The sequence below is a fragment of the Staurois parvus genome, unplaced genomic scaffold (assembly GCF_062004578.1).
Source record: "Staurois parvus isolate SC_StPar_1 unplaced genomic scaffold, SC_StPar_1.0 ptg000147l, whole genome shotgun sequence".
NCBI classification, from domain to species: Eukaryota; Metazoa; Chordata; class Amphibia; order Anura; family Ranidae; genus Staurois; species Staurois parvus.
The window spans coordinates 14,838,553-14,862,991 of record NW_028317943.1 but is presented as its reverse complement, the minus strand read 5'-3'; positions in this window follow the sequence as shown (position 1 = coordinate 14,862,991).

The window sequence follows — 24,439 nt, the reverse complement described above, 5'->3', positions numbered from 1 at the left end:
TAGCTCAGAGCCAAGCAATATATAAAAAAAACATATAGTGTAGTACTTCTTTAAAAAGTATTCATTTATTAGATATGAATGATCATCCAGAAGTATATATTAAAAACATTCCATAAAAGTTTCCGGAAAAAGTGTAATATGAATATAAATATAATATGGTAAAATCTCCTGTGGCTGATCAGGCACTCTCCAAAATGGCCGCCGGACCTCCGTGCTGCTACGGCGGCGTGACATCACGACGTGAGGGCTCCTCCTTGACGCGTTTAGTGCAAGAGCACGTTCTCAAAAGAGGTGTGCCTATCGTCGGGCATCAGATTCTCCTTTTTATACAATCAGTGCATCCACGCATGCGCATTGCGCAGGTGCCATTTTATCAGAGCATTCTGGATAAGACACCAATGCTCATGCTCGTGTTGGATTATGGACACCGGCAATCTGTCCCCAAAAGATGATTTTAAGCGCATCAGAACCAATACACAATATAACATCAATGATTATATGGATACTAATATGCCCAAATCCACTTATAAAATGGGGAACATCCACAGCAATAATAATCTAATTAACAATCTTTAAAAATGGGGTAACAACCGATGATCGCTCATTGTGATTGAACCATATAATACATATTTCATTAATGAAAAAACTGGGGATCTAAAAAACAATATATATCCCCAGAAATAACATATATAGGGGAAACAAAAGGAAAATGATAGAAAAATTAATAAAACGGCAATGCATAAATAGCGTAAAGGGAGAAATAAAAGAAACTCCCATAAACATTAATATTCTTGATAAAATCACAATGTGGAATCATAAGACGAAATATGTGTAAACTGAAATGTTATATGTGTGAAGTATAACAACTGAGTCCAATATAAACCATATAAAATATATCAATGTGAAAATGGCATAAAATTAATATAGAATAGAATAAGAATGATCCGGATATGCCTATATAGTAAATAATTAGGTCATATTATAAATATAATGTACTTCATAAAAACTCAAGTTCAGAAACCAGTATCACCCTAAAAAGCCCTACTGGTTTTATATATTGATATATTTTAGCGCTGCACCTTTTTATGTATATGTACTTTTACTAGGTTTTTTGGATTTCCTATGTCGGTGCATTTTGCAGCTGGTCATATAACTTATTTATATACATAATTTTACATATATTGAGCACTCGCTGTAGATATTTTATTAGGTAAGCCATTCTGTTGAAGTGGAATTAAACCTTAACATTAACTATTTTTTGGAATGTTCCCTCCCCCATTGCCTGCCTACCCTGTATAAAAAACAGATCTGTATACTTACCTTTTTTCTGTCTGGTTCTGTATGGTCACACTATCCTGCAGCTCCGCCTCCTATGTGCCATGGAACGCTCAACAATGGTTGGATATTCCAGGATCTGTGTCATCACTTATAGGCTCCCATGGCCCAGCTGTTGTTAGCTCTCCCTCCCCTACCCTGCAGCCACCATTCGCTGGCACAGGGGAGACAGAGCTGCAGGATCATGTTATAAGAGTGGACTAAAAAAAATGGAAGTATACAGATCTTTTTGTACACAGGGTAGGCAAAGGATTGGAAAGAGGAGGGGGAAGCAACCATTTTAAGAATAGTAGGTGATAGGCTTTAATTCCACCTTAAGGCCCAGTTCACTCTAGTATGAGCCACGTGACCCGCATTTGCTGGGGCGCGGCAGCCTATTTCATGCAAGGAAAAGGTGCATGCATCTTTTCCAAAATGCATCCACAGGGAAACGGCATGGTCTTTTTGACCATGTGGCTTCCATGCGTTTCCCGCACCCAAAAATGTGCTGTGGGATGAGATTCGTGACATGAATGGCATACCCGTGCGGCGCACAAGAGAAATGTGATGCAGCTGCGGGTGGTTGTGGGTGTGGGAGCAGGTGCGATTCCTGCACCTTCAACCAGCCCTAAATACTGTTCCAGTTAAATATATAATATAGGATTTAAGTCAATTTATTTGATATACTGTACATTTTTAAACTGTTTTGTGTCTGCTTGTATAAACACAACCTTTGTTTTACAAATATATGTTTTAGTACATGACGTAGTAATTCCAGTACTCAATCAGTTAGTTAAAAGGACAATTACTTCCCTATCAGATGCGCTGTCTCTCCTTAAGGCTAGGTTCACACTAATGAGGTGCAATACTTCGCATGTGATCCGCACAGGAACCACACCGCATTCCTGTGCAAATCACATGCGATTTGTTTGCGATGCGATTGGAGCCATACATTATGTATGGCTCCAATCGCACCGCACCCGCGCCAAAAAGATGCAGGACCCTTTTTTGGGTCCGCACTAGAATCGGATCACATGGGTATTCACACCTATGCGATCCGATTCTGCACATCGCACCGTGTTTTGCAGACAGATTTCGGGGTGTTGTTAACTTAACATACACACCCGCATCGGTTTGCATGAACCGGGTGTGATTCTGATGCAGTGCGGAATTCGCACAGAAAACGCTGCAAATTCTGCACCACATCAGTGTGAACCCATCCTAAAACCTCGGACAAAGCTGTGTGATGACAGATGAGTCATTCTTCTAACAAATTTGTACTGATTTACTAAAAGAGTCGAGAACCTTGGCTCAAAAAATTGTGTGAATGTTCACTTGAGTTATCCAATGATTAATATAAACATTATTGCACAGCATTTACTATATATAGTGCCCAGTGCTTTACAAAATATAGGGAAACTGTACAGTTACAATACAATTCAATGCGAGATAGACAAACAGCGTCTGTCTTCAGAGGGCGGAATGCGGCCTGGCTGGTTCGGTCCCAATGGGGAGGCTCTCCTGAGAAGGATGGTGTGTCCCTAGACTGTCCCTAGACTGACAATCAGGCGCTTTTTCCAGACTCTAAGCACTTTGCAAATGCGTGCCAAAACCTAGGGGCAGGGACTTATAAAGACTCTGCTGACCCAAGATGGCTGCCAGGGAATGCTGCCTTTAGGGACCAGGAAGCCATAGAGAAACCAGGTTTCTCCTTACTACCTCTCCAGGCTGTGGTACTGCTCCAGTAGAGCACCACTGACAGTAGAGGAAGCCAACTGCACCTGCCTACATGCGGACCGGTCCAGCTGCTTGGAGGCTTGGGTAAGAAAATTATGTTTTATATGCCCCCTAAACCCAAATGACCAGTTAACCCTTGCAGTGGGGGCTTATCTTTCTTTAGTTTCTTCCAGTCTTATAGTTATCATGTGCTGCAGATTTTCTGGCACTCTTTTTTTTTAATTTGGTGCTTTATATGGGTAGTTTCTATGAATTCAGCTGTATGTTTGTTTGTAATGAACAGCAGATGAATGCCCATAACCCTTAGACCCTTTTCAAGATTTGTTTGTGGGTATGGATCCTGTCTATAGTTCCCCTTCCCTGCCAGAATCTGTACTGATAGATTTGTGTCTATAAAATATTCAGATATTGTGAATCCCTCTTTTAAATGCAAAAAATGCATATTACCCACCACTGAACAGGCATTCCTGAAATGTAAAGCCCCCTAATTAGAGATAGATTATTTGGGAGTCATTACATCTATGTTGTAATTCAGTGGTGGACAATATACAACACAGTTTATATTTTATATTTTATTCTTTTGTTTTATCACTTCTACTTCATCCCCCTTTCTCATAAGAGATTGAGCGCTACCTATTTTTGGGACATATTATTGAGTAAAATTGTTTGGAGGTGTGCAGTTTACACTGTAGAATATGTTATTAATTTTTGTGTGGTGTTTTGTAGCTCATCATTTGCAATGACTCTGTAGTTTTCATAGCTTGTTTTATCACCCTGTTTGTGAATTACTGTAGGTGAAACATTGTTTTACTTACCATTGTCCCTCTAAAATTTAACATACATGATATTTCAGTTTAGCACTACCCTCTTGAGAGATGCAGGTTTGGGGTCCCCCTTTATCTCCTGCACAGCCAGGAAACACGCATTTTCCAAGCACCAGAAACAGTCCATGGACTTGGTTTTTAGGATTTATTATGGAATTTAACTTGGCTAGGGTAAAAGGATTAGAGGATGCTCAAACTGATTGAAGAATAACAAAATTAAGACAATTTCCTTCTGTAGCATACTGCAAAATGACAGACTTTTATTGCGTTCCAGCCTGAACCACTACAGTTGTTTGCAAAAGTAATCCCCTCCTAAGGATCTGCGCCCACTGAGTGGGTTTTCAGGAAAATTACAACTTGTAGAAGCTCTTGGTCCCCTTTGTGAGCAAAATACTAGCACACCTGGCTACGGTATCTGATTCTAGGACAAGGGACTGGGTAAGCTATACAATGTTCCTTGAAGACTTGCCGAGAACTTGCATCCAGCAGATTTCTCCCTTTTAGGCCCTGGGGGTGTACAGGCACACACACTGTTCTTGTCCTGCAGCTGTGAGCAGAACTGCTTTCAGGCCTTGCTGCTGGGCTGATTACTTTTCCAGGCTATGCAGGCTGTCCTTCCCCAGTGGAAGGCAGGGCAGTGGAGCACCCTCCATCAGTTTTCCGCCTTCCTCCAACCTCCAACTTGTAGGCAGTGCCTCCCTTCTCCACTCCCCCTCCCCTTCCCAGCCTTACAGTAGCACTTCTCTCCTCCATCTTCCACTCGACTCCTCTGCTGGCTAGGCTCTGCCATATTTATGGGTCCATCTGCCACATTGCCAGGCCTTCTGCCTGGGATTGGTCAGCCGCTCATAATTATGCAGACTTGCCCCTCCTCACCTACTGACTTCTAGAAGCGTCTCCAAGCTTCAAGAGCAGAGGGAGGTACCAGAGGACTGACCTGTAGAGCCCTCCAGCTTAACCTGAAGTAACCCTCTCACTCACACCCAGGCTTCTAGCAAGCCTCTAAGTACACTCAATAAACTATGCACACTAGAGGGTGCTACATCAGTTTTCATTTTGTTTTTTCCAGGTGCCTCACTGTTTTTCAGAGATAGTTTTGTTCCTTCTATTCTCATTTACAGTGTAGGTAAACTGGAGATCCCAAGTCTTCTCCTGCACTACATCCTCTAACCATTATTCACAGAGGAGACAGTGGTGCCCCCAGACCAGGAAGGTGATGGTGGTGTCAGGGTAGGTGGCACCTTAGGAAGCTGTAGAAGTGATCATGTGGCTTTTCAGCTGCCCAAATAATTTCTACATTAAACACAGGAGCTAGGGGGAATTTCTTAAACACATTCATCGCTGTAATAATATCCCACTGTAATAGATACGGTAAAAGGGTTAAACCACACATGTTCTATTATCTTCTGTAACAAATCTCAACAAAGCCAGCTTCCGTATGTTATATACAGAGCTAGATCCCCCACAAGATAATCTTGGCAGGAGTCTAGGCCCAGTGGATGTCTGTGGACTAGCAAATATAGAAAAACTGGCTGGTAATATCACCAGTAGCAATAGCTGCCATTTCTGTTTAGAGAACGGTAACAGATTAGAGAACATCATCCTTGTCTGTTTACACTGAAATCCAGATGCACTCAACTTTGAGCACTTCCAGGTTCAGATCTGTCAAAATCCTGGCACAGCTGTCAATTAATATGCAGACCTGGACAAACTGACATATAAAGGTAGAAGCTGTCCAAAAACAAATCGATAAAATCTGGACTGCCTGGATTAATGAGCAGGGTATATAGTTAGATGGGGTAGCCCTTGAGTTGGTTTTAACCTGTCAGGTTCTTCACTTGACCTTTTCTTGGTGGATCACCTTGATAGGTTTCTCCAAAACCAATTTATACAGTATATTTGATACCTATTGCCCGAAGGAGCAGGTTCTCTATCATGTACTTGTCACCTACAATCTCTTTGTGTGCTTAAGCCCTTTTTTTCTTCATTAAGTGATTACTCACTCAGGAATATTTTTGATGTGTTGTGTCTTTTATATGTTGAATGTGCCTTAGTTTCCTTCATGAGATACCATTTATGTATGGAATGTTTTACTATGTCATTATTTCCAATATGGATGGCGGTATATCATACCAGGCATGCAATCTTGATCTTGTATATCTTGATGAATAAAATTTAATAAACGGTTTTCTGTAAAAAAAAAATAATAATAATATACAGACCTGGGACTCTCTGTCCAAGGTCTGCATGTAATGATTGCAGAAGAAGCATCAGGAGTTATAGATCCCTGATTTTTTCATAAAAAGACATTTATCTTTATGTTGTTACTGTGTATAAGGCATCAGCCCCATTGTGACTGTAAAAAAAAAAAAATTCACGTACAAAAAGTAAAAAAAACCCCTACACATATAGTATATACAGTACACATACTTAAAGAGACCCTGTCACCAGATCATTCATTTTAGAAAAGATCTTTCAATATGATTATCTGTGCTTTTACAGTGGTTGTAAACCTGAGACATGAAATATGAACAAAGCATAACCCTCTATAGTGTTTACTTGTCTCAATCCAGAGTACTAAATGTAATTTCTGTCCACTGCCTTGTTCTTTTGCTATAAGCAAGACTCACTTCTGATGATTTTTTCCTGACACCAACAGAGGTGGGAACAGCCTCTGATTGACAGCCTCAGTTCTATCCTGTGTGCTGTGTGAAGGGTGTGTCCATTTCCTCCAATCAGCTCTCAGAGTTCTCCTCACTAATGTAACTTCAGCTGCCTCTCCCCTGCTTTTTGGAGCTGAGAGATCCTGTGTAAATTCTGCACTTTGAATGCATGTAGAGGAAAGACTTCTGTAGATAAACAGGTACAACTTATGTAGGAGGATTTGTTTAATCTCAGTGTATCACCTGAGGCCAGTCACTTCACTGGGTAAATGTAAGGATTTACAATCATGTTAACATTTTATGTATGTTATTTACCTGTGTAGCACTACCCCTATAAGAGTCGCTACATTTCGGATCCCCCTATAGTCCTACACAGCCAGGCAACACACATTTTCTTCAGACCCTGCATGCTTGAGACAGTAAGCAGTCCTTGAGCTTATTTATTTATTTTTTTTAATCGAGGGATATTGAACTTGGATAGGGTTGAGAGGTGTATGGGATGCCCAAGGGAACTGCAACTTGAGGACAGATCCCTTAGCAACTATGTACAAGTCCACAGACAAAGATTCTCTTCGTGGAGAGCTCTCCAGCCCTCCTGTTGTACCACCTCAGACCCCAGCTAAAATCTCCTCTTCAACCAGCTGCCTGAGGGAATCCATGGGCAAGGGGACCCAGAAACATCCACTTTTAAATCACCAGTCCCAGATTGGGGCAAGTTAGGTTTCCCAACAGAATGCCCTCTCCCCTTATCTGGGCCAGGGTGGCTGAGATGGCTCCTTCCCTGCTTCCCAGGATGTCCTCTCTCAGGATATGGTTGAGGCTGAGAGATCGTCCCTTCCAGCTTCTGCCTGCAGGTAGGCTCAACTCCTGGGCTCCCAGTCAAGCTCCACACACCAGCCTTCACTCCATCTTCAACCCATCACTACTACTACTGCTGATTGGGTTCTCTCATATTTAAGGTGTGTCCTGACCCCATGCCAAGCCTCCTGCTTGGGGACTGGAAAAGATCCTTTAAGTATACAGATCAGCCCCTCCTCACCCCCACCCACTGCCTTCTAGAAACTTCTAAAGCTTCTAGAGCAGGGGAAGGTATCAGGGAACTGACCTGCAGAGCCTTCAGCCCTGACTCGAAAATGACCTGGCTGACTCATCCCAGGCTCCTACTCAGCCTTTGACTGAAAACCTATCTAGCTCCCCCTAGCTAGCTAGAGGGGAGCTACACCTGTTAAAGCCTCTCTTGTGTAGACATCCAAAAGACTTAATTTTAGGTGGTGGGCCACCTTATTTTTGTACATGGACTGGTGGTCACTGGTTCGGGTTTTGGGTTTAGAGTGCACAGAGTAGAAAATACTGCACTATATGAATTTTGTTTCTCTAGAGGGTCATTTATTACATATGAGGAGGAACGTCTAAGAAGGAATCCACGGGATTGATCTCCCTTTACAAAGCAAACAATTTCTGACAAGAGGGTAAGAGTAAGAATTATGGATATAATACGGTGGCACGTGGTGAAATTTTGGCACTTTTTGAGCACTTCCATGTGAGTGTAATTTAGTTTGATTTATTATATGTGAAAGAGATAACGCTCTATATGCAGTTTATTTGATATTTTTTGAGGGGTAAAGAGGTAGAGGATGACATCGCCATGAAGTTATAGGAACTAAGCATTTAGAGATCCATGGTGAAAATCAAGTAAATAAGAACTTACCAGATATATTGATAATTTAAGGACTTTTGATCAAATTTGGACTCTGAGCAATGGTTTATTTATCCAAAAGACTTAGATTGCTCCTGGGCACCTCCAGGTTGAATGTGATTTCAGTAGACTGAGAGCTGTTACTTAAACAGTATTCACCTTTGTTCTTCCTCCAGAAGACACATACAAGGTTATGTAGGGAGGTTAAAGGAGGGAGAAGCTGGGTAGCACAGACAGCAATTAGACACCACCAGAAGAGGAGAGGCTGTAACGTGCAGGGAAAAAGAGAGGCCAGGGAACTGATTCTCTTGGAGTAGTCAAATTTTCCAGCAAGATCAAAAGGCACATTGCAAGTGAATAAAAAATCCCTTATGGAAAAGAAAAACATTACAAGTAAGCATTTAAAATACCTGCATGATTATAAGTTGGTGATGGCTTCTCTGGAAATACCTATTATACAACACATATACTGTAGAATATCTCCACACACATCAGAAATTGAAGAATAATTTTCATTTTAGTTTAAATTTAAATTGATGATCTGTAAAAGTTTGTAGGCATTGCCTATTCACGTAATTGACGTATGCCGCTGTTCTTAAAGTGCTGCTATTTTATAGCTGGATATATGTGGTACAATCTAAGATCCTGTGGCCAGCAGTGTAGCTTTTGTGCTTTTGCACAGAGCAGTCCCGATCCACCTCTTCACGAGCCCCCTTTGGCACTCCTGGCCCCTTCTCTTTGGCGGGTTCCCCCCACAGAAAGCTGCTTTTCATGGAAACACCCGAGCAGGCTCTGTCTGCATACAATGACACAGAGTGGGCGGCTCAGCCCTGCTCTTTGCTCTCATATTCCAGCATTTGATTGATCAATCAGTCTGCCCAATGAGGAGGGAGACAGCAGCTAGAGCCGCTTCTCTCGTGCACATCGCTGGATCAGATCAGACTGTACGAAAAAGGGGGGAGCTGCAGCACAGGAGGTTTTACATAAAATGTATTAAGGTGAAAAACCTTAAGGCTTTAGAACCACTTTAAGGTGATCACTATGCTGTCCTCAGCCAGTCTAGGCTGGACTCTCCCTGGCTATGCAATATAAAGTAATAAAGGAACCGATGAGTGGTGGTGCATAGGAAGACCTAGCTATGAAGAACATCATTGGATGATGTTTTTTAAGATCGCTATGTGCTTCCCCTCAGCAGGTCCCAGCTTGGGCCTAGTTTAGTAATCTGAGGGCAATGGACTGTGAGAGTAGCCAATACAGAGACTCAGTCTCAGTACATTGGCAACCAATACCTAAATGTAGGAAAAGACAATATCATTATGCCATTTATTTGGACTTTGACTGGTTTGTTGATACCATGTAAACATTCTGAAAGTCAAGTTCCCTGACTGGACATTCTTTTTGACAAACTGGGGATGTATATAATGCCTAACATGGCATGGAAGGTTCTTACACCCTAGTGGGCATGATGCACAGTGAAGACAGGTGTACAGTGTCTTTTCCTGTGGTCCTACACACCTACAACATTTCTATAGATCGTTATTAATGATACACACCTACAAAATTTCTATAGATCTTTAATAATGATACACACCTACAAAATTTCTATAGATCTTTAATACTGATACACACCTACAAAATTTCTATAGATCTTTAATAATGATACACATCTAAAAAATTTCTATAGATCTTTAATAATGATACACATCTACAAAATTTCTATAGATCTTTAATACTGATCCACACCTACAAACTTTCTATAGATCTTTAATAATGATACACATCTACAGCATTTCTATAGATCTTTAATAATGATACACATCTACAAAATTTATATAGATCTTTAATAATGATACACACCTACAAACTTTCTATAGATCTTTAATACTGATACACGTCTACAAAATTTCTATAGATCTTTAATAATGATACACAGCTACAAACTTTCTATAGATCTTTAATAATGATACACACCTACAAAATGTCTATAGATCTTTAATAATGATACACACCTACAAAATTTCTATAGATCTTTAATAATGATACACACCTACAAAATTTATATAGATCTTTAATAATGATACACATCTACAGCATTTCTATAGATCTTTAATAATGATACACATCTACAAAATTTATATAGATCTTTAATAATGATACACACCTACAAACTTTCTATAGATCTTTAATAATGATACAAACCTACAAAATTTATATAGATCTTTAATACTGATACACGTCTACAAAATTTCTATAGATCTTTAATAATGATACCCAGCTACAAACTTTCTATAGATCTTTAATACTGATACACACCTACAAAATTTCTATAGATCTTTAATACTGATACACATCTACAAACTTTCTATAGATCTTTAATAATGATACACACCTACAAAATTTCTATAGATCTTTAATAATGATACACACCTACAAAATTTATATAGATCTTTAATAATGATACACATCTACAGCATTTCTATAGATCTTTAATAATGATACACATCTACAAAATTTATATAGATCTTTAATACCGATACACATCTACAAGCTTTCTATAGATCTTTAATAATGATACACACCTACAAAATGTATATAGATCTTTAATACTGATATACATCTACAAAACTTCTATAGATCTTTAATACTGATACACATCTACAAAATTTCTTTAGATCTTTAATAATGATACACATCTACAAAATTTATATAGATCTTTAATACCGATACACATCTACAAAACTTCTATAGATCTTTAATACTGATACACATCTACGAAATTTCTTTAATAACCGCTGTAGACACTTTGCTTCATATTTAGAGGTTTCTGGTGACCCATCGCTCATATCATTATGTCCACTTCTATGGGCAACTGTAGCCAAGAACAACAATATAAGAAGGTTTCAATCTACAAACATAAGTCACAGTGGAACGCCATCAATCCTGGATGGTGACTGAATGCATTCGCATTTCCTATAACCCCTGGATAATCCCAAGATACTGTATGCTTTGCCAACAGCAACAATATAAAAAGGTTTCAATCTACAAAGACTGCCTAAATCACAGTTGGATGCCATCTATCCAAGATGACAACTGAGTGTCATTGCACCTCCTACAACCCCTGGATAATCCCAAAATACCCTTTATCACTGAATCTAGGAATAGATAAATGTAGACATGCACTAAATTCTAAGGTTTAGGCAGCAAAAATACACAGTTCATTCCCTACATAACAAAATATCTATACTAGGAACACTGCTCAGCATGTGGCTCTTTTTACGCAAGTACAAGGACATGCTGCTGGCAGACGTAAATAATTAGTATTCTCTTCTGCTCATGTCCTGTTGAAGAGCAGCATGAATTATGTTATCTCTCTGCTGACTGAAATGTTCAGATACAGTGAGTAGTGTGAGGGTAGTGACTACCCCGGAAAGCACTGCACTCATAAATTTGCAGCTGCATGAATGAATTATAGGTAAGTAATAAAAAATAACAACAGCAGCAGTAACGCTGCTGTGTTTGTGATGAACAATGTCCTTCATTTTTACAAAAGCATTTTATGTGATAAATTTAGCAATTAAACGCAGTACAACATTTCTGTCTAATGGATACTTTGTTGTTATGGCAACCATCCACATAAAACTAGTACACATTACGTGAATGTTTTCAATAACGTTTGACAAACAAACCCTTACATCAAAGGCTGGGTCATTGGGAAAGGTTGCAGCAACATCAGGAACACATATATTTATGTTGTTTTCATACTGCAGTTTAATAAGGGGGAGATAAACGTATGTAGGCCACATATTTTATCACCTCTATTTTACAGTTATATCGTACATTACAAACTCATGTAATTAAGTAATCAATGAGACAAATGGTATTTGTAAGGTTATAGATTGTACCATTATTTTCTAGAGTACAAGATTAGCTGATGTTGTGATGACATTATTTACTCACTTTGCTGTTATAGGGGTCATATGTTACAATGGGATTTGCAATTAAAGTATATGCCACTAGAATTTTTGTACATGATATAAAAAAAGGCTATTAATCTTTTTTGGTATTACCTTCTACTAGATATCAGTCTCTAGGGCAGGGGTGATCAAACGTTTGACTTTCCTGGGCCACACTGGAAGAAGAGGAATTGTCTTGGGCCACACATAACATACACTAACAATAAAAATAGCTGATGAGCAGAAAAGGTCAGGCAGATCACAAGTTAATGATCACTGATATAGATAAAGTACCTATCTGAGTAATAAAACTTCATTTTTAAAAAAAATAGTTTTTATTATAAAAGTAAAATAGGGCAACATAAAACTAATGCGATAGGTGACACTGTTTTTGATAAATTAATGCATCAGAATCTGGATCGATGGATGTAGTAGCAATTCTCAATGAATTTTCAAGATGCTCATCAGATATTTTGGTTCTAATTTTGCTTTTTGTGTGCTTCATCCTTGAAAATAGTTGATCAAAATATAGGTGCTGCTGAAAACTGAGGATATATGCAGTTGCAAGAAAAAGTATGTGAACCCCTTGGGATTACGTGAAGTGCATGAATTGGGCATAAAATGTGCTCTGAACGTCATCTAAGTCACAACAATAGAAGAACACAGTCTGCTGAACATAATACTACACAAACATTAGATGTTGCCATGGTTTAATTGCACATAACATGTAAACATTCACAGTGCAGGGAGGAAAAAGTATGTGAGGCCCTAGCTTAATGACTTCTCCCAGAGCTAATTGGAGCCAGGAGTGAGCCAACCTTGACTCCAATCAGTGTGATGATATTGGATGTGTTGTTGACAGCTGTCCTGCCCTTAAAAAACACACACCTGTTTTGGGTTTACTGGTTTCAAGAAGCACTGTCTGATGTGAACCATGCCTCGCAGAAAAGAGCTCTCAGAAGACCTACGATCAAGAATTGTTGACTTGCATAAAGCTGGAAAGGGTTACAAAAGTATCTCCAAAAGCCTTGATGTTCATGTGTCCACGGTAAGACAGACTGTCTACAAATGGAGAAAGTTTAGCACTGTTGCTACTCTCCCTAGGCGTGGTCGTCCTGTAGAAATGACTGCAAGAGCACAGCGCAGAATGGTGCATGAGGTAAAGAAGAATCCCAGAGTGTCAGCTAAAGACCTATAGAAATCTCTGGCACATGCTAACATTTTTATTGACACATCTACAATAAGGAAAACATTAAACAAGAATGGAGTACATGGGAGGAAGCCATTGCTGTCCAAAAAGAATATTGCAGCACGTTTGAAGTTTGCAAAAGAGCACCTGGATGTTCCACAGCACTACTGGCAAAATATACTGTGGACAGATGAAACCAAGATTGAGTTGTTTGGGAAGAACACACAACACTATGTGTGGAGAAAAAAAGGCACAGCACACCAACATCAAAACCTCATCCCCACTGTAAAACATGGCGGAGGGAGCATCATGGTTTGGGGCTGCTTTGCTGCCTCAGGGCCTGGACAGATTGTTGTCATTGATGGGAAAATGAATTCCAGAGTTTATCAAGACATTTTGCAGGAAAACGTACGACCATCTGTCCACCAACTGAAGCTCCGCAGAGGATGGGTGATGCAACAGGACAATGACCCAAAGCATACAAGTCATTCAACAAAACAATGGCTGCAACAGCACAGAATACACCTTCTGGAGTGGCCCGGTCAGAGTCCTGACCTCAACCCGATTGAAATGCTGTGGCATGACCTTAAGAGAGCGATTCACACCAGACAGCCCAAGAATATTGCCACACTGAAACAGTTTTGTGAAGAGGAGTGGTCCAAAATTACTCCAGATCGTTGTGCAGGTCTGATCTGCAACTACAGGAAACGTTTGGTTGAGGTTATTGCTGCCAAAGGAGGGTCAACCAGTTATTAAGTCCAAAGGTTCACATACTTTTTCCTCCCTGCACTGTGAATGTTTACATGTTATGTGCAATTAAACCATGGCAACATCTAATGTTTGTGTAGTATCATGTTCAGCAGACTGTGTTCTTCTATTGTTGTGACTTAGATGACGTTCAGAGCACATTTTATGCCCAATTCATGCAAAACTCCACGTAATCCCAAAGGGTTCACATACTTTTTCTTGCAACTGTATACAGTGCCTTAAAAAAGTATTAATACCCCTTGACATTTTCCACATATTATCATGTATATTACAACCTGGATTATCATGTATCATGTTACAAATACAGATTTGTATTTGGTGAAAAGATTTTATGCTTGTAAGTGTAATTTTAAAGTATTTTTCTTAAAAAATGAGAATTTTTACACCATGAGAGGTTCCTTTTTCCCTCTATGAGGGAGTTTTATACAGAGTCTCTATAAAGGAGGAATTATTGATGAGGTTAGGAAGTCATCCTTTATTAAGTGTTTGGTGTATCGACTGGAGCATATATCCAATTGGAATACCTTATGTGCGTTTGACCTTCTTTGAGAAAAGAGGTCAATTTGGTCTGGTGAGTGCGGTGTGAATTTGTTGGGAAGAAGGAAGAGCACTTATTCTCTGGGTGTTGTCACTTTATATAGCAGGGCTAGAGATCACGCGCACAAAGCACTTTTTATGGACATTTGTTATTTATTAAGTTATGTTTACTGAAATATTTTGCATGATATCTTGTATATTGTTTTTTGCACTATTTTTTGAAATCAGGTACTTTACGGTTATGTGATGTTCATTTACTATAGTTTACTGGATTGTTACACTTTGGCACATAGTTTATGGGGGAGGAGGTTATATATTTTTTATATACATATTTTTGCACAATTTGCATGCTCATTATTGGATAATTTGGGGGATTGTTATATATTGTTTGACACACAGTTTGGGGTGTAGGGCATTTACACACATACGGTGGGGATTGAAAGTTTGGGCACCCCAGCTAAAAATTTGTATTAATGTGCATAAAGAAGCCAAGGAAAGATGGAAACATCTCCAAAAGGCATCAAATTACAGATTAGACATTCTTATATGTCAACAAAAGTTAGATTTTATTTCCATCATTTACACTTTCAAAATAACAGAAAACAAAAAATGGCGTCTGCAAAAGTTTGGGCACCCTGCAGAGTTAATATCTTGTACTGCCCCCTTTGGCAAGTATCACAGCTTGTAAACGCTTTTTTAGCCAGCCAAGAGTCTTTCAATTCTTGTTTGAGGTATCTTTGCCCATTCTTCCTTACAAAAGTCTTCCAGTTCTTTCAGATTTCTGGGCTGTCTGTCACGCACTGCTCTTTTAAGGTCTATCCATAGATTTTCAATTATGTTGAGGTCAGGAGATTGTGAAGGCCATGGCAAAACCTTCAGTTTACGCCTCTTGATGTAATCCCCTGTGGATTTCGAGGTGTGTTTAGGATCATTATCCATTTGTAGAAGCCATCCTCTCTTTAACTTCAGCTTTTTCACAGATGGCATCAAGTTACCATCCAAAATTTGCTGAAATTTTATTGAATCCATTTTTCCTTCTACTCGTGAGATGTTCCCTGTGCCACTGGCTGCAACACAACCCCAAAGCATGATTGATCCAACCCCATGCTTAACAATTGGACAGAGGTTCTTTTCATTAAATTCTGTGCCCCTTCTTCTCCAAACGTACCTTTGCTCATTCCGGCCAAAAAGTTCAATTTGAACCTCATCGGTCCACAGAACTTGTTTCCAAAATGCATCAGGCTTGTCTATATGTTCATTTGCAAAGTTCAAACGATGATTTTTGTGGTGAGGACGTAGAAGAGGAAGATGACTCTTCCATGAAGACCATATTTGTACAAGTATCTCTTTATAGTGGAATAGTGTACCACAACTCCAGTGTCTGCCAGATCTTTCTTCAGGGATCGTGCAGTCAAACGTGGGTTTTGAATTGTTTTTCTCACAATCCTGCGAGCTGTTCTGTCTGATATTTTTCTTGGTCTTCCAGATGTTGCTTTAACTTCCACTGTTCCTGATGACTGCCATTTCTTAATTACATTCCGAACAGAGGATATTGACATCTGAAAACGCTTTGCTATCTTCTTATAGCCTTCTCCAACTTTGTGAGCGTCAACTATTTTCAGTTTCAGTTTTCTAGACAACTGCTTAGAAGAACCCATGGTGCTGATTGTTGGGGCAAGGTCAGATGAGTCTGGGCATTTAAAACCTTTGAGATTGACATAACCTGGTCTTCCCAGACGATGATTGAGAACAATCCATGACACTGGCAGGTCTCAGCTTTGCAAAGGGGGCAGTGCATGCTATAAATTCTGCAGGGTGCCCAAACTTTTGCAGACGCCATTTTTTTGTTTTCTGTTATTTTGAAAGTGTAAATGATGGAAATAAAATCTAACTTTTGTTGACATATTATAGGAATGTCTAATCTGTAATTTGATGCCTTTTGGAGATTTTTCCATCTTTCCTTGGCTTCTTTATGCACATTAATACAAATTTTTAGCTGGGGTGCCCAAACTTTCGATCCCCACTGTATATATTTTTGCACAATTTGCATATTTAGCACTTTGTTTTTGTTGGAATTAGGCACATTTATATTTCACATTTATTTATTTAACCTGGGGATTGTTTTATATAATTTGATACATAGTTCAGGTGGGAGTAGGTCATATTTCTACATGAGTGCAGTCCATTTTTTGTTTTTGTAAAAGTGGAAATTGGTTTAAACTTGTAAGCGCAGGAAATTAAGCAGTGCAATACTTTAATTACTTTGTGTATGACGAATAGACTCACATAGCAACTGGTATCATCATCCCCCAGAACACTGTGTCTAAAAAAAAGAACATTAAATACATGACATATTGTACAACATATGGGTTTTATGCAGTAGCATGTTTCACCAATAAATAAATCCATAAATAAAAATATCCACCGTTTATTAAATAACAAGAATGCAAGAAGATATTGCTCCACAATCTACAAACAATGGGCCTTTGCAACTTAAATCACATGTCTGCATGAGCTACTTCCATCACAGCACACAAAAATGTCAATGTAAAACTTAAATATGGTATTGTTTTTCATGTACTTGAAATCATTCTTGAATTTTGCTATAGGGGCTCTAGTTTTCTCAATGCGTTTCATGATTCTGATTCACTTCAGGAGATTATGGAAGACATTTCTGTGCAAAAACAATTTCACAAAACCTTGTATCAAACATTTGTACCTACATTTATATTGCCTGATTATTTATTATTTTACAGGTGTTGTAAGAGTGTTTGGCCCACACATAGGTAAACTATGGCAGGCACGCACTCCAAAGGCCCAAAGCCAAGGGTGAGGAAACCACCAAGGGCACACCTTAGGGTAGATGGCCTTACCCCAACAGCTTAACAGTGGAAAGATAATAAACAACCAAATCCCAAAAGCTTTCCTATAAAGAACTTCTTCATATGTGGTTATCCTCCTCTGTGGTTAAACATATACCCTTTATGAAGCAGTGCTCTGTAAATTCTTCACTTCAAGATATAAGCATTTGAACACCCTCTGAGGCCTGTGGGCAACTTATGCCAATGACTTTTTCACCCCAAATCAGAGAAAAGCCAAACTTCCACCCCAAGCACTTTTGAAAAAAAATAGCAGCTGTCACTGTTGACATGCTTTAGAAAAGTTTAAGTTTCTGGATTGTCATTGTAAACGTGGCTTCACTGCTAAGAAAGTCAATGACCTGCATAAAGCATAAGGATGAAGGTTTAGATTTTTCAGACTTCACCGGCAGCCTTTTGGTTTTAGATCAGAGACTCACTAGATCAGAAGTAGTGTTGCCAGGATCGGCAATGTTAAAAAAATCATCAATGCCAACGCTCATATTTCTGTTTTCACAGGTTTCTATAAAAAGACTGCTATGAAGCACAGGCATCTTTTAGTGCTTTTAGTAGCTCCTGCTTCACTTAAAGGGCAAGTTCACCTTTAAAAAAAATAACTCTATGCAGTCCACAAACATTATTCCATAATTCTAAACTAATGTGATTTTAAATACGAGGGATATTCAAGTCAAACCAGGACTCCTGAGTTTATATAATAAAAGAACAAATTTCAAAGAGTTGAACCTGCATTTATTTTTTGTTGATATACTCCCCTGCTACATTTATACACTTAACCCAGCATTTAACTAATGTCTGGAAAGCTTCAGCATAGAAAGCTTTGTCAGTACGCCTGAACCAACCTAGGACAGCCTGCTTCACTTTGTCAATAATTGTGTTCACTGTTCCCACAGAAAGATTCGTCTCTTGTGCAATTTCATGACAGGTTATGTGTTGATTATCCAAGATCAGATGTTCCCCGCACTGAATGTTCACAGGAATGACTGCTGTGGGCTGGGAGCCACCGCGGCCGGGATTTTCACTGATGGACGTTGAAATGTTTACACCATTGAAATGTCTTACTGCAGCTGAGTGTCTCATCACCCTACTGTGCTCGAAGTCTTCTGTAGATATTGGCGGTTTTACGCCTTTGTTTACAAGAAACTTTATCACTGCATGCTGTTCCATGCATGCATTAACAATGTTGTCTGCCATCTTGATTAACAGTCTCTGCACTTGCCTGTGACATCAGTACCCGTAATAGGACACACTTGGCACTTACTACTGCATATAGGACCGCCATGCTAGCATTCCTTTTTATACCTGTAAAATTAAATGTCCCGGTTTGACTGGAACGCCCCTCGAATGTCTATTAATGCTCTTCCCAGATTTGCAGCCTGCTCCAGATGTTTCTGATATTTTTCACAGCTCTGTCCCATCTTCCTCTCTAGGATGGACCAGCCATTGGGATGAGTGCCTCCTACTGGTACAGGAGCAAGTGTCATCTTAAAAAAAAAAAGGAGAAAAGAAAGTTCCAAGTCAACTTGCCTGCCAGCTTGCCAACAACCAAATTAACCTGTCTAACAGTATGCGTTAAAAACAGGGGTTTAGTTAGCACACATTTGCAAATACATACGTAAGCCACAGAGCCACGTCACGGCACCCCAATATTCTGGGCCCTAACTCTACAAATTTTGAGAGCCCCCATAGTAGACGCACATGTATTCAATGGATAGAGCAAGGGCAGGTGAATCTGCAGGAGCCCACCCCTCTTTAAAGGCACAGTGTCATCTTTCTGAGCCTCCTACATAGATACATTTCAATGAGTGAGCGTTGTCACCCTAGGATATGAAGTATGTTACTGGCAGTATCAACAGGTGAAAAAAAGGGAAAAGGCCTGAAAATATGAAATCAATACATCCACAACATCTATGAAGTGGTAACCTGCAGTACATTAAATTTTTGTTCTTGGGTTTAGATTTACTCTAAAGCAGGTGTATCAAACTCAATTTCATCATGTGCCACATCAGCATTAGGTTGCCTTCAAAGGGCCGGTTTTATCTGTAAGACTATGTATGCAGAGTTCAGGAGTACCACTATGTACAGAGTGCAGGGTTTTAGTGGTGCGCTACATGCAGAGTGTACAGTTCATCAGTATGTGTTGTGCAAAGTGCAGGGCTTAGGGGTGTGCTATGCACAGAGTGCAGAGTTCAGAAGTGTGCTGTGTATAGAGTGCAGGGCTTAGGGGTGTGCTATGCACAGAGTGCAGGGTTCAGAAGTGTGCTGTGTACAGAGTGCAGGGCTTAGGGGTGTGCTATGCACAGAGTGCAGGGTTCAGAAGTGTGCTGTGTACAGAGTGCAGGGCTTAGGGGTGTGCTATGCACAGAGTGCAGGGTTCAGAAGTGTGCTGTGTACAGAGTGCAGGGCTTAGGGGTGTGCTATGCACAGAGTGCAGGGTTCAGAAGTGTGCTGTGTACAGAGTGCAGGGCTTAGGGGTGTGCTATGCACAGAGTGCAGGGTTCAGAAGTGTGCTGTGTACAGAGTGCAGGGCTTAGGGGTGTGCTATGCACAGAGTGCAGGGTTCAAAAATGTGCTGTGTACAGATTGCAGGGCTTAGGGGTGTGCTATGCACAGAGTGCAGAGTTTAGAAGTGTACTGTGTACAGAGTGCAGGGCTTAGGGGTATGCTATGCACAGAGTGCAGGGTTTAGCCCTCTTTCAAGAGCTGTTCACATCTCTTTTCCACCTCTCCTTCTCAGCTTTGACCACTGCAACACTCTGCCACTTTCTGGCTACAAAAGCCCTGGGTGTGAGAGCCACATGAAATGGCTTGGCGGGCCGGATTCAGCCCCCGGGGCCTTGTGTTTGAAACATATGCTCTAAAGAGTAGAGTCAGAGACTTAACTTATCTAAATCATGCCTTATCTTCACTGGTTAGCTAAGCAGTTAATTAGAGAGGTCTGAAGAAATTATATTTTGAAAGTTAATCACAGGCTTTACTATTTCAGCGCAGTTTGCTAATAAGCTAAGGGCACATATGTGATTATAGAGGGGAAGAAAATGAGTGACCCATTTATACCTGCTATAAAAATCACATTATTACAAGGCCCAGTATGTTTTACATGTTTCCGTTAGTAAAAGCAATTGTCAGTAAGAGAACATGTGATGTTTATTTGACCTGGAAAAATGATAAGATTCCTTACAAGCCCATCATGTATACTGTTCTATTATAAATAGTTACATAGTTAGTCTGGCTGAAAAAAAAAGACAAAAATCCATCCAGTTCAACCATAAAAAAAAGAAGTTATAATCCTATACTCACAGTTGATCCAGAGCTAGGAAAAAAACCAAGCAAAGCATGATCCAAGTTGCTCCTGCAGGGAAATAAATCCTTCCTGATCCCCCGAGAGGCAATCGGATATTCCCTGGATCAACTTTACCTATAAATGTTAGTATCCAGTTATGTTCTGTGTATCCAAGAAAGAATCCAGGCCTTTTTTAAAGCAATCCACTGAGCTGGCCAGAACCAACTCTTGGTTGATTCAATAGGAATCTCTTGTCCTTGAAAGACACCAGGGCCCTGGTCCATCAAGCTACAATATCAGCTGTCCATTGCTAAAAATGATATTTTAAAAGCTATTATCATGTGTAATAAAAGAGGGACAGTTTTAAATCCTATTTGCTAAACTTTTTTCCACTAGATAGAAAAACAAATTTTGGGAGTTAATGTTATTTTGACCCCACCGAAATATATTTTTTTCTGTTTTGTATCTCAATTCAAAATACCACTATTGTGTTGATGTATGCTGACATCTAGTGGTGGTTTAGGGTCATTACAAATTGTTTACTTTGAATTTGATATCTCCTTCTGCTCTCCCATTCCGTTTTGTGCTAGATAGTTCAGTATTAGATAGAGCTTCCCTGTTTCTTCCATGCTTCCTCAGTCAGTGTGAGTTCTTCACAGAGACAGGGCTTAGGAAAGCCATTGCCTTCCTATACCTCAACAGACTGGAAAAACATGTACTGCAATTATCTGAAGTAAAATTGTGTTGAATTCAACTTCTGTGTCTTATTGAAGAGTTAATCTGCCTGTGGAGGGTGCCAGTACAGCAGGTGACCATACTAGATCTAAGGAGGTATGTCAACGCATAAAGCATACGTACCACCTGCGTTCCACTGCCTGGAAGTGACGTATCAAGGTAGTCCCACCCAACGAGTTTCATCAGCAACGTCTGACGTCATCAGGGGTCCACTTTTGCATTAAAATTTGAAAAAACCCCAAAACACACTATATGTTTGTTATATGTTACCATTCACACAGCATGCCTAATTGTTTGAAAAACGAATTCTTACCCTTTAAATGTTTTTCAGGTGGTGTCACTGCTGATTTTTGAACAATGTTAGGATGAACCTGTTCCAAGTCTGTCCTCATTAACAAACAATGCAATACGTCCAGCCTCTACACCTTTAGCCCTTTGTTAAGATAGACAATGTTCAAATATAGATACAATAGATCAGTGTTTCTCAACCTTTTTTCAGTCAAGGCACCCTTTAAAATTATGGACAGTCTTGAGGCACCCCGTTCTAAAATGGGGTGCCTCTAGACTGTCTATAATTTTAAAAGGGCACCCCATTCTAAAATGTGAAAAACTATTCTTACAGTTTTGTATAACGCAGCAACAACCCACATATGTAGGACACCCAACATTAGAGGTGATTTATTCTTCCAAAGCAAATGCACTTTGCACACTGGTACTGACTAGTATGCCAATGTTTCTCTTCTCCCTCAGTTTTTCTCCATCACTGAGTTAATGTAACCCCAGCACTGATGGGAGGAGAGTCAAACTAGGATGCTGTGCAGGCAGCTGACATCCTCCGTATCAACTGATGATGTCATTGGTTGTCAGGATGCCGGCGGCTAGAAGGTTGTAATGGTGTACAATGAAAACCCGTGGCTTTGTGTAACTAAAAGGCAGGCTTGTTCCACCCGCTGACTTGTATACAAGTTTTAGGCAAATTTTAGACATTTTGCCAAGGCACCCCTGAAGAAACCTCAAGGCACCCCAGGGTAACTGGGCACCCTGGTTGAGAAAGGCTACAATAGATAATGGAGATCTGCCTCCACAGTATTAATTATGGTAAACACTGATGCCCAGCCTACTTATGAACAAAGAGAACTACTGTACATATAATTTTTCCTTGCTGAAGGGTCCAGAAAAAAGTATCTAAAAAGTGAGCTGCAATTTTTTTTAAGTTATGCTATGTGACAGATCTGACATGTAACAAATATTTAACAAAGATGACCTGTAACAAATCTACTGTAAAGTAGTTGTTATCTCCATTTGGCTGAAAAAAGGGAAAAAGGAAAGAGAAAAAGCAGGGATGGTGCCGCACAATGCTGCCAGTACTGCTTATTGGGAATGGGGGAGACAAAACCAATTGAGATTTTTAAAAAGCCATTTTATTGCTAGTTACCCCTGAAAAAAAACAGATGAAAAGGCTGAATCGGTCAACTGTCATTCCATGGGTACCTATGCTTATTACAGCAATGAACTACAGTACCTTATAACAGTATGAATTACCACACTTTACATTAACAAATCCAGTTTTAGGATATCATTGTGGAATCTATGCACACACCAGAAAGATCTGAACAATAAAATAACAGTGACTTTGAGAAGAAACTGTACAGCCATTTAAACATGAAATAATAACTAAAGTCTGTTAAAATTTTACAAATCTGACTTTTCTTTAAAAAAATAAAAATATAAAAAAATAAAAAACTTTATATATAGCTGATATTTAAAAAAAAATACACTTATCTTCACAATGTTCATCCTCTGCATAGTAAATATATGATACTGTATTATTCATGGTTATCTTGTAATTTATGCTATTTAGAAAAGCAAGTTGAAAAATAAGTTTTATGTCAGCTAACTTGTTATCATGTATAACTAGTATTAAATGTTTATTATGTAAATCTGCATTTTGTATTATAAACTTTTTTTTAATGCTTTATCAAACAAAAAAGTAAACCAGACAAAAAAATGTAACTTGAGGTGTATTATTTTCTTTGTCCACTTGGTGGCACCCTGCTGTGTAAGGTATACAGTATATCAAAATACAGGAAAGGTTAGAACTGACTTTGATCTGTGTTGCTGTCCTGCCTTTCTCCTTAGTGTTCATTGTAGTAAAGGTTGCCAGGCAACAGTGGAAGAAGAAAATTAGTAGAAGTGGAGACAAAGGATCAGTGATAATAAAGAATGAATTAGCATCTCACCACTCTTATCTCTTTATGGTAATTTTTATTACTTTTGCTGTTATATTTCATGTTTCTGCAAGTTTTATACATATGTTTCACGATATCCTGATAAAGATTATCTTGCCACACAGGAAGAAAGCAGCAACAGTTACTGCTAGCTACTGGTTTGTATTAGTTGTCAGTAACATCTTATCTTCTCTGAGTACTCCACCAGCTGTCGGAATTACTGTATATAAAGAATGAACCAAGGTACATTAAATGTGTGGTATGTATGTTCTCAGTTTAATGGGTTATCCATGCTATAATAACATTTTAGTAGCATATCCTGCTACACCTAAATCACTATTTTTAAATAGAGTAGCTCTCCTTTGTACAATTTCTGATGCCTTTGCCTTTGCAAGACACTTGTTTTGTTGCAAATACTGACTTTTGAGGAATAAAAATGTAATACATTTAAATATGTGTGGTGCCAGCAGAGTGTTTCCTCCTCATATCTTATTGCTCCTTTCCCTGCCAGCGACAGAGTGCAGGGAGAGAGGAGAAAAGGAAACAGGACCTGCATTGGCTGTTGCCACAGTGTCAGGTCCCGGATCTGAACCTGCAAACTATGTTGTGTCCGGCAACATACCTTCTTGCTGAGCC